Here is a 12,378-nt window from a genome sequence, read left to right as displayed (position 1 = left end):
GAGCCGTGTACCTCTTTCTTGGTGGAATGACTGGAACTGATTGGCTGTCGAGCCCCCTCTGTCTAATAGGCGCCGCTCATGCATGGTTGTTTATATCTTTGGGCTTTGGGTTTAGTGACATCTCTGAACAGTCAAAGGGTCTATCTTCAGGATTTCTGGGAACTGAAGTGATGGAAAACTTTTTTGAATGTGTGTATTTTCCTTGCTCAGTAATGGATTGTAGTTGTCATAAGTACATGGAACAGAACATTTACAGAATTGCACACTGTAAAAAATTGTTATTGTATATACATAATCAAAATCTGGAATTATTAATTTTTCAATAAATATTGTACTCACTACAGCAATATTTCTGACCTATAAGTGGCATACGGAACAGCAATATTTGTTTAGGTCAGGCCCCACATGTTGGGCGCCATTTGTACCGCTATCGTCCAGGTCCGGATACTGTATGAAGTGTACTTACGGTGTTCTCAATGAATGTGACGAAAATAATGTAAGAAAATCTTAACGCCTAACTTTATTGATGTTTACGCCCAGTAAGAGCGTGAACAAGCCACTTACTTGGCGGTGCGGACACAAGACAGAATTATGATAATATGGGAGACCGGAATCTATACTTTAGTAAAATAGTTCTCTGAGCTCTGATTATTTAACAGCATGCGGCTCATCGCCTTGTTAATACAGGATTGCGTGAGGAGCTTTTAGAATGTTGCAAAATTGATGTCTACGTGAAGCGTCCATAGAGACAAATACGCAGACTTAATCTCAGGGATTATACACTCCTGGAAATTGAAATAACAACACCGTGAATTCATTGTCCCAGGAAGGGGAAACTTTATTGACACATTCCTGGGGTCAGATACATCACATCTTGTGACAGCGAGAGCGAGAGCACCAGCAGCAGCCCAGTACTGTTTGTATAAAGCGTTTATTTTGCATTTTGTTTACGACCTTCCACTAAGGAAGGGATTCTATTTGTGTTTATCTGCTCTGCATAGTAACTAACAGTTCTTGATAAAACTTTACGTAGTTTTCGTGTTAGATTTCTTAGTGTTTTCTTGATCGTTTAGAACAGAAAGCGCCCTAAAACCGTCATTTGTTTGTTTCGCGGCCGTTAGCCACTAGTCACTTGAATCAGCAGTTGTCTTGTGACAGCGAGAGCGAGAGCACCAGCAGCAGCACAGTACTGTTTGTATAAAGCGTTTTTGTACTTATTTGCTGCGCTTAGCTTTTAAATAGTTTTTCTGGGAAAACCTAGCGTAGTTTTCGCGTCTCGTATTTCAGTGAGTGTTTCTTGATTATCAGAGTAGCTCATCAGAAGATTATCTTGGGAATTTGTCACCGTATAGGGTAGGGTAAACATAGTCATGTGTAGGGACTGTGGTTGTTGTGAGCGGACGCAAGGAGAATTGGCCACTCTTCGGGGGCAGGTGGAGGCTTTGTCTGTTAGGCTCATCGAGCTCGAGGCGCAGGCGTCGGCTCGTAGTGGCGTTGGGGCAACTGTGGTGAGACCTATGCCTACTTCGGTGGCCTTGGAATCACATGGAACCCCTGATGTCGCTGCGTCTTCCGGCAGTGAGCATCTTACCGGTCAGCCATCACTCCAGGGTGAATGGCGGACAGTGGTGGGCTCTCGCGTGCCTGGCCGAAAGGCGAAGGTGGGATCTGGCCGCGTGGCAGCTGCCTTACCCCTTTCCAACAGGTACGGGGTGCTTCCTAGTGGTGATGACATCGTTTCCGAGCCACCACAGGATGCCTCGCCTGTTGGGCCAGTGGCCGATTCTCCGGCAAGGTCCCGACAGTCACAGAGGGCGGGCCTATTAGTTATAGGGAGCTCCAACGTTAGGCGGGTTATGGAGCCCCTCAGGAAAATAGCGGGTAGGTCGGGGAAGAATGCCAGTGTGCACTCGGTGTGCTTGCCGGGGGGTCTCGTCCGTAATGTGGAGGAGGCCCTTCCGGCAGCTATTGAACGCACTGGGTGTGACCGGCTGCAGATAGTAGCACATGTTGGAACGAATGACGCCTGCCGCTTGGGTTCTGAGGCCATCCTTGGTTCCTTCCGGCGGCTGGCTGATTTGGTGAAGACAACCAGCATCGCACGCGGAGTGCAAGCTGAGCTTAATATCTGCAGCATAGTGCCCAGAGTCGATCGCGGTCCTCTGGTTTGGAGCCGTGTGGAGGGTCTAAACCAGAGGCTCAGACGACTCTGCGACTATAATGGTTGCAAATTCATCGACCTCCGTTATTGGGTGGAGAACTGTAGGGCCCCCCTAGACAGGTCAGGCGTGCACTACACACCGGAAGCAGCTACTAGGGTAGCAGAGTACGTGTGGCGTGCACACGGGGGTTTTTTAGGTTAGAGGGACCCCCCCTTGGGCGAAACGATAAAATACCTGACGGCTTACCAGAGAGGACATTATCATCGTTGATAAAGAACGTCCGTCCTCAGAGACCAAAAACAGGAAAAGTTAACGTAATATTGGTAAACTGCAGGAGTATCCAGGGCAAGGTTCCTGAATTAGTATCTCTTATTGAAGGAAATAGTGCGCATATAGTATTAGGAACAGAAAGTTGGTTAAAACCGGAAGTGAACAGTAACGAAATCCTAGACACAGAATGGAATATATACCGCAAGGATAGGATAAACGCCAATGGTGGAGGAGTATTTATAGCAGTAAAGAATTCAATAATATCCAGTGAAGTTATTAGCGAATGCGAATGTGAAATAATCTGGGTTAAGCTAAGTATCAAAGGTGGGTCAGATATGATAGTCGGATGCTTCTATAGACCACCTGCATCAGCAACCGTAGTAGTTGAGCGCCTCAGAGAGAACCTGCAGAACGTCGTGAAGAAGTTTCGTGATCATACTATTGTAATAGGGGGAGACTTCAATCTACCAGGTATAGAATGGGATAGTCACACAATCAGAACTGGAGCCAGGGACAGAGACTCTTGTGACATTATCCTGACTGCCTTGTCCGAGAATTACTTCGAGCAGATAGTTAGAGAACCAACTCGTGAAGCTAACGTTTTAGACCTCATAGCAACAAATAGACCGGAACTTTTCGACTCCGTGAATGTAGAAGAGGGTATCAGTGATCATAAGTCAGTGGTTGCATCAATGACTACAAGTGTAATAAGAAATGCCAAGAAAGGAAGGAAAATATATCTGCTTAACAAGAGTGATAGGGCACAAATCGCAGAATATCTGAGTGACCACCATCAAACGTTCATTTCTGAGGAAGAGGATGTGGAACAAAAATGGAAAAAATTCAGAAACATCGTCCAGTACGCCTTAGATAAGTTCGTACCGACTAAGGTCCAAAGCGAGGGGAAAGATCCACCGTGGTATAACAATCATGTACGAAAGGTACTACGGAAACAAAGAAAGCTTCATCATAGGTTTAAGAGTAGTCGAATCATAGCTGATAAGGAAAAGCTGAACGAAGCGAAAAAGAGCGTAAAGAGAGCAATGAGAGAAGCATTCAACGAATTCGAACATAAAACATTGGCAAACAATCTAAACAAGAACCCTAAAAAGTTTTGGTCATATGTAAAATCGGTAAGCGGATCTAAATCCCCTATTCAGTCACTCGTTGACCACGATGGCACCGAAACAGAGGACGACCGAAGAAAGGCAGAAATACTGAATTCAGTGTTCCGAAACTGTTTCACTGCGGAAAATCGTAACACGGTCCCTGACTTCAGCCGTCGCACGGACGCCAAAATGGAAAATATTGAAATAAACGATATCGGAATTGAAAAACAACTGCTATCACTTAGTAGCGGAAAAGCATCCGGACCAGACGAGATACCCTTAAGATTCTACAGTGATTATGCTAAAGAACTTGCCCCCTTTCTATCAGCAATTTATCGTAGATCGCTGGAAGAACGTAAAGTACCTAGCGACTGGAAGAAAGCGCAGGTCGTTCCCATTTTCAAGAAGGGTCGTAAATCAGATGCGAATAATTATAGGCCTATTTCGCTTACGTCAATCTGTTGTAGAATAATGGAACATGTTTTGTGTTCTCGTATTATGACGTTCTTAGATAATACAAATCTCCTTCATCATAACCAACATGGATTCCGCAAACAGAGATCATGTGAAACTCAGCTCGCCCTATTTGCCCAAGAAATTCACAGTGCCGTAGACACTGGCGAGCAGATTGATGCCGTATTCCTGGACTTCAGGAAGGCATTTGATACGGTTCCGCACTTACGTTTAATGAAAAAAATACGAGCTTACGGAATATCGGACCAGGTTTGTGATTGGATTCAGGATTTCCTAGAAGAAAGAACACAACATGTCATTCTTAACGGTTCAAAATCTGCAGATGTAGAGGTAATTTCGGGAGTACCGCAAGGAAGCGTGATAGGACCTTTATTGTTTACAATATACATAAATGACTTAGTTGACAACATCGGTAGCTCCGTGAGGCTATTTGCAGATGACACGGTTGTCTACAAGAAAGTAGCAACATCAGAAGACTCGTACGTACTCCAGGAAGACCTGCAGAGGATTAATGCATGGTGCGACAGCTGGCAGCTTTCCCTAAACGTAGATAAATGTAATATAATGCGCATACATAGGGGCAGAAATCCATTCCAGTACGATTATGCCATAGGTGGTAAATCATTGGAAGCGGTAACGACCGTAAAATACTTAGGAGTTACTATCCGGAGCGATCTGAAGTGGAATGATCACATAAAACAAATAGTGGGAAAAGCAGGCGCCAGGCTGAGATTCATAGGAAGAATTCTAAGAAAATGTGACTCATCGACGAAAGAAGTAGCTTACAAAACGCTTGTTCGTCCGATTCTAGAGTATTGCTCATCAGTATGGGACCCTTACCAGGTTGGATTAATAGAAGAGATAGACATGATCCAGCGAAAAGCAGCGCGATTCGTCATGGGGACATTTAGTCAGCGCGAGAGCGTTACGGAGATGCTGAACAAGCTCCAGTGGCGGACACTTCAAGAAAGGCGTTACGCAATACGGAGAGGTTTATTATCGAAATTACGAGAGAGCACATTCCGGGAAGAGATGGGCAACATATTACTACCGCCCACATATATCTCGCGTAATGATCACAACGAAAAGATCCGAGAAATTAGAGCAAATACGGAGACTTACAAGCAGTCGTTCTTCCCACGCACAATTCGTGAATGGAACAGGGAAGGGGGGATCAGATAGTGGTACAATAAGTACCCTCCGCCACACACCGTAAGGTGGCTCGCGGAGTATAGATGTAGATGTAGATGTAGATGTAGATCACACTGACAGAACCACAGGCACATAGACACAGGCAACAGAGCATGCACAATGTCGGCACTAGTACAGTGTATATCCACCTTTCGCAGCAATGCAGGCTGCTATTCTCCCATGGAGACGATCGTAGAGATGCTGGATGTAGTCCTGTGGAACGGCTTGCCATGCCATTTCCACCTGGCGCCTCAGTTGGACCAGCGTTCGTGCTGGACGTGCAGACCGCGTGAGACGACGCTTCATCCAGTCCCAAACATGCTCAATGGGGGACAGATCCGGAGATCTTGCTGGCCAGGGTAGTTGACTTACACCTTCTAGAGCACGTTGGGTGCATTGTCCTGTTGGAACAGCAAGTTCCCTTGCCGGTCTAGGAATGGTAGAACGATGGGTTCGATGACGGTTTGGATGTACCGTGCACTATTCAGTGTCCCCTCGACGATCACCAGTGGTGTACGGCCAGTGTAGGAGATCGCTCCCCACACCATGATGCCGGGTGTTGGCCCTGTGTGCCTCGGTCGTATGCAGTCCTGATTGTGGCGCTCACCTGCACAGCGCCAAACACGCATACGACCATCATTGGCACCAAGGCAGAAGCGACTCTCATCGCTGAAGACGACACGTCTCCATTCGTCCCTCCATTCACGCCTGTCGCGACACCACTGGAGGCGGGCTGCACGATGTTGGGGCGTGAGCGGAAGACGGCCTAACGGTGTGCGGGACCGTAGCCCAGCTTCATGGAGACGGTTGCGAATGGTCCTCGCCGATACCCCAGGAGCAACAGTGTCCCTAATTTGCTGGGAAGTGGCGGTGCGGTCCCCTACGGCACTGCGTAGGATCTTGGCGTGCATCCGTGCGTCGCTGCGGTCCGGTCCCAGGTCGACGGGCACGTGCACCTTCCGCCGACCACTGGCGACAACATCGATGTACTGTGGAGACCTCACGCCCCACGTGTTGAGCAATTCGGCGGTACGTCCACCCGGCCTCCCGCATGCGCACTATACGCCCTCGCTCAAAGTCCGTCAACTGCACATACGGTTCACGTCCACGCTGTCACGGCATGCTACCAGTGTTAAAGACTGCGATGGAGGTCCGTATGCCACGGCAAACTGGCTGACTCTGACGGCGGCGGTGCACAAATGCTGCGCAGCTAGCGCCATTCGACGGCCAACACCGCGGTTCCTGGTGTGTCCGCTGTGCCGTGCGTGTGATCATTGCTTGTACAGCCCTGTCGCAGTGTCCGGAGCAAGTATGGTGGGTCTGACACACCGGTGTCAATGTGTTCTTTTTTTCATTTCCAGGAGTGTATTTCGTGTTATGACATTAAAATATGTCTGCAGGGTATCTTTACCGCAGTGAAATTAATGAAACATATTAAAGAAAGTATTTCCTTTTTTAAACGAAATAATCTTCATTTTGCTGATAAGCGGCCAATGTCTATAACTATGCGAAAGTTTTTAGTTTTCACTGTAATATGAAATAAATTAATTTGTGCACTTTCTTTTCATTACTAATTATGACTGTGAGTCTTTGAAAGCGTCCTTTGATGATGGAACGCAATGAAATTATTCCTACGCGTGATGTCTGCCAAGAATCGTAGACTGCTCGGCCGTTCTTGTTGTTTATGCAGCGTACTGAAAACCTTGAAAAATAAACCTTATTTTTTGCTTCTGCATGAAGATCACTATATACGCGAAAGAAAAAGACGCAGTTAGCATAAATTACAATATATTATTTAAAATTCACAACTTAACAATGCGAAATGTCCGCCGTAGCGTTTGTTTTCTTCAAGACTAGAACAGAGAGTGTATGTAATGACGTTGGTCTTTTTGATTTCTTGCATCAGCGAGTAAAAGAACAATTACATTGCTACATAGATTCTATACAGTTGTCTTATAGAGTCTGTTTGTACCGCTGGCGGCCGGTGTGGCCGTGCGGTTCTAGGCACTTCAGTCTGGAACCGCGTGACCACTACGGTCGAAGGTTCGAATCCTCCCTCGGGCATAGATGTCTGTGATGTCCCTAGGTTAGGTAGGTTTAAGTAGTTCTAAGTTCTAGGGGACTGATGACCATAGATGTTAAGTCCCATAGTGCTCAGAGCCATTTGAACCATTTTGCACCGCTCTTATTTCGTTTCATTACAAGTTACCGTTCTGACAATTATACGCGCATTTTCAGAGTCCTGCGTGATATTTTCAATAATTTAAAGTTTTACAATTTTCATTTTACTTCGTTTGTGTCCAACTTACCGTCGCACTATTTAATATTTTGTTCCGCGTATCGGTACACCAGGACTGTTTCAACTGACAACAGGTCAATTCTTTAAAATCAGTTTTATTAATGAGTAAACAGCTCGATTATAATATATTAACTGTCCTTTAAAGCAACTGCAATATGTTCTAAAACGTTAATGCATGTCTGCTAACGCCTTACTGCAACTTTTTAATGATAACTTGTTCGATAGTTCCTACATTCGTTACCATTTTATCAACATAAATAGGAAATACACAGCTGACAGTTTTGAACTGACTCTTTGCAGGGTCGCATTTCCACAACTAGCGATCTCTACCAGTGATCTAATGTGCATATACATGGAAGTCTATATTATGATGCCTAATGGAAGTCAGATACTAACTACCACCACTAAAAAATAACTTCATTGTTCCGTTGAATTGTCTCAAGTCTTCACTTGTTAATTTGGGCAGTATACATTCTACACACTCACACAGTTACAACAAACATAATGCAAACATGAACAGATAGCAGTGTTGGTTACTTATTTATGTAGTTGATGGAATCTGTTTTAAATTGCAGCAATGCAACCAGACGTCAATATGAAAATGATGTCACTTTAAAGTGAACTACTGAGCTGCTTATTTTTACAATTTTCGCAAGCTATTTCTCTAGACCAAACTGCATTCATACTGAAGTCGTGTATTTACGAAATTAAAGAATGTCACCATTGTTGTGCAGACACAAGTGTGTCAAATGCTGATAACTTGAAATTTATTCATTCCGGGTAGAAATACAAAAGAGTTTAGCTTTCATTATTTAATTTCTGAATAATCAAAACTACTCTAGTTTGTTTTAAAAATATTAACTGCACTTAGATACTGGACGTTGTATATTACTATGCTACTGTACATGCGCCCTGCTGTTCTGTTTTGAATGTAGCGTTTCCAGAGATATCACTTTTCGGTTCCTACCTGAGATGCTCTCAACACTGGCAGTGGAGGATGATCGCTGGTTCCATGGTGGCCAAGATGTCTTCACTATACCTAGATGCTGACATCAAGCCGATGTATCGTCTCATGACTTAGATAAATTAGCTGAAATTTTGCATGGTTCAAGATACTACTTTATCATACTGTCTGGCTACAATAACTATTGTGAAAACTTTATCTGGCTGATGGAGGTGGGATGCAGAGAGTGATTTCGTAAAACAAACAATCTTATTGCAGGCAAGAAAGAACACCCATACGAGTGTTTTAGTTGTCGTAGAGTAAATTTATTAAAATCTATCCCATTCAAAACTAATGAATGCTGGGCCCTAAGAAAAATAATTCTGTCATTATCTGTAAAGTTCTGAGTTCGTCTCCCCTAGTATATAGGTAACCATAACAATCACTTCCTGCAATATTCATTCGTCACCCAGAGTTCAATTACGTCTCTAGTCCCCATCGAATAAATTACTATTAACTTCTCTTCTCATGTTCTCTGTTAGTCTGTCCTCCCACACTTCTCTAACGGTAGTCCAAACAGTTCTTTTCCGTCTGATGTCTTTGCATCCATTCTAGGTTGATAAGTTCCTACATCGATTTTACTTTGCTCTTGTTTCCTCTATCTTCTTCTGGTTTTCTTTCTCTTCAGGCTGTCCTCTCCATCGAATACATTAAAATTTTGGCTTACCACAAACAAGCTCAGTGACTCATTATTACAATTACCCCCTGAACAGACTATCGCAAAATCCTCGTTCAGCTCACTGCTCTTCCAAAAACCGCTTCTCGTTCTCTCGATAGTTTCAACTCTCCTCTCCATATTTTACTGTAGGACCATTGCCATAAAATATTTCTTCCTTTCATAAAACATGACCCGTTCCTTTACAAACGAGCTACTATATCTCAGTCCATGTTTCTACTATCCACTCCTACTTCAAATGTCCCCCATCCCGACGTTACTTACAACGATAATTTTTACCCTACTAGGTAGTAACACCTCCTGTTACAAAACACAACTGTGCATACATTTAAAGCTAACAGTTCACTTCAGGGATTTTGCATTAAGATCACAAATCTCGACGTTACGAGAGGGAAAAATCTCTTTCTCAGTATCAATTTAACTCTATCACTCAGAGGACGAGTTAACGGAAGGCGCATACCTAGTGTTGCTGAGGCGTTCCACTCAGCAAATAATGACTTTCGTGTCTGTTGCTTATCGTTGTTATCACACAAAAGAACTTCAGATCCTTCTACTTATCATTGAGACGAAGTTTCCCTAGGACACGCTAGATTTTACGCCCATCTCTGCTGAGATGTGAATTGTAGCTGTTCCCCCTATTTGTAGTTACCTCAAGTGGTCCCTGTTTCATTTACCGGAGAATTACACCATCAGTCGTGTACTCACACAATGAGCCAGGTCAGCGCAGCACAGCGTAAGTGCATTACGAAGGCTAACTCATTTTCCCGCTGCGTTGGTGGCATACCGATTTCTGCTACTGCACAGCTAACAGAAAGAAGAAAAACGTCGCTGGAAATGAGACATAATTCTCACAACGGTATAACAGAAAGAATAATACCTTTCTTCGGATAACGTATTTGGATGAATTTACTATATGCTTCATTGCGGAATTATATGGTGACCGTTATTGAGCTATATGGAATAAAATCCTCATAACTTCTGAATGGTTTGCGTTATAACGTTCAAACTGTGCTGTTGGCCGTGGGCCATAATGTAAATTAGTATGCGCATGCATGGTTTGGCCTAGCGACGAACTCCACTTTCATTTGGATGGGTTCGTCAGTAAGCAAAATTGACGCATTTGGGGGACTGAGAGTCCGCATTTCGCGATCGACTATTTCTTCACCCTCAAGGGGCGAATGTGTGGTGTGTAGTGTCCAGTCACGAAATAATCTGTGCGATATTCCTTAAGGAACGGTGACTACCGAACGGTATGTGACAGTTTTGGAAGATGGTATCATCCCCATTATCCAGAGTGTCGCTGATTACGACAAGGTGTGGGTCTTGCAAGACGGAGCTCGACCCCATCGAAGTAGGAGAGTTATGTCCTAGAGGAGCACTTTGGGGACCTCATTCTGGCTCTGGGATACCGGGAGGCCACTGGCATGGGCCTCAATTGGCCGCCATATTCTCAGGATCTGAACACATGCGACTCCTTTTTGTGAGGCTATATTATAGATAAGGTGTATAGCACCCCAAAACCATTGCTGAGCTGAAAATAGCCTATTCAGGGGGTCATCGACAGAATCCATGTTCCTTCACTTCAGCGGGTGACGCAGAATTTCGCTGCCACATGAACGCAAATGATGGCAGGCATATCGAGCATGTCAGAACCATAATCTGAATACCTGTAGTGACATTTTCACAGTGTGTTCACGCCGTAGTTTGCAACTAATTTACGTTTTTGCCATATATTTCAATAATTGTCACCCTGTAACGTCGAGCATAGTCGTTTTTGATCGCGAACTTTCTTTAACATAAACAGCTATCCAATTTCTTTCCTTCTTTCATTAAAGAATATGATTACACACTCGGCATCGGTAAACCCGTGATCATAAAACGACTAATGTTGCAGAATAACGTGAAGACATTGCATGTTCCAGAGAATATAGTGCTGTCTTGCCGTATTTGAAGCCGTGAATTAGGTGACACGTGCGCAGCTGAATCTTGTGGTTGGCAGTACGCAGTGTTTATTCGAGGGCGAGGATGTGTTCATGTTGGTGTACATAATGGTCGGCAGGTAGAAATAAAGGTTAAAGCCTACTGCCCCCATTCTAAACCTTGTTGGGAATGAGGAATCACTGTCAGTTTGATGTGACAACATAACACATCTTTTACAAATCTGAGATACGCACATACGTTCATGAAAACGACTTGCCCCAATCGTAAAAAGCGTACTCCTCAATTTCCTTATCGGACTTTAATTTATCTGAATTACTATGCTCGTTTGCCTTCTTGCACCGTCAAGAATTTTTAAAGAAGCACATTTTTTTCTCCAGTATGATGATAGTGTCCAAAAGTCCCACTAATCTTATCGACTAGTGAGCGTCTAATAATCTTAAGCAGGTCAATAAACAGATAGCAAAGTGAGATACCCACATCTTCATAATGTCATGCACCCACCTCTTTCACTCTCCCTCTGCCCTCTCTTCGAAACGTTCCAAGACAAATGTGGTTGAAATGTTTAAAGCTTTAAAGTCATAAAATCTTCCTTAAAAGCCTCCTCACTCCTTCGACAGTTTTTGATGCACATATATGCATTCAGTCCATTTCCCTTATAATGCACTCTTAAAATACAAACATGCAACCAAAAAGTAGGAAACTGTACGCCAAGACTCTGACTGGTTAATCCCAGGTAAAAATGAATTCAACAGCAATATTGTGAACACACTAAAATCTTCTACAGTTTAGATAGGTCAGGAGGAGCAGAGAAACTTACGACAAGCATTACATGCGTCTAATCGCCACCAAACTGGAGGGTAGATCTCCAAGTAAATCAGTTCTGCCCTCTTGTCTGAATATCAAGCACATTCAGTTAAAACCTTGTGTATAAAAATCTCTACGCCGTAATTACCATACACAGGGCAATACTCCGACCAGACGTGGTACCGATGCGTTATACGACAATGTAGGGCGGCGCCACGGTGTGCCACATTGCGTCCCGTAGCGGGCAACCTCAGCCCCTTCATCTGCTGTCCTACTTGTGCAAGTTGAAACAGGCCTTGGTACACAGCGGGATGACTCAGTCTTCTTAGCCTGTGTAAGGAGAAAAAAAGCACGCATTTAGAGATAGGTAGATCGTTAACACAATACATTGACGTATACGTTGAGTGGCCAAAAGCCATGAGAAGGCAAAGAACGTTATTATCGGCCCT

The sequence above is a fragment of the Schistocerca cancellata genome, chromosome 1, assembly GCF_023864275.1.
Source record: "Schistocerca cancellata isolate TAMUIC-IGC-003103 chromosome 1, iqSchCanc2.1, whole genome shotgun sequence".
In the NCBI taxonomy this organism is placed as follows: Eukaryota; Metazoa; Arthropoda; class Insecta; order Orthoptera; family Acrididae; genus Schistocerca; species Schistocerca cancellata.
The sequence above is the reverse complement of the archived record's forward strand: the minus strand, read 5'-3'. Positions refer to the sequence as shown.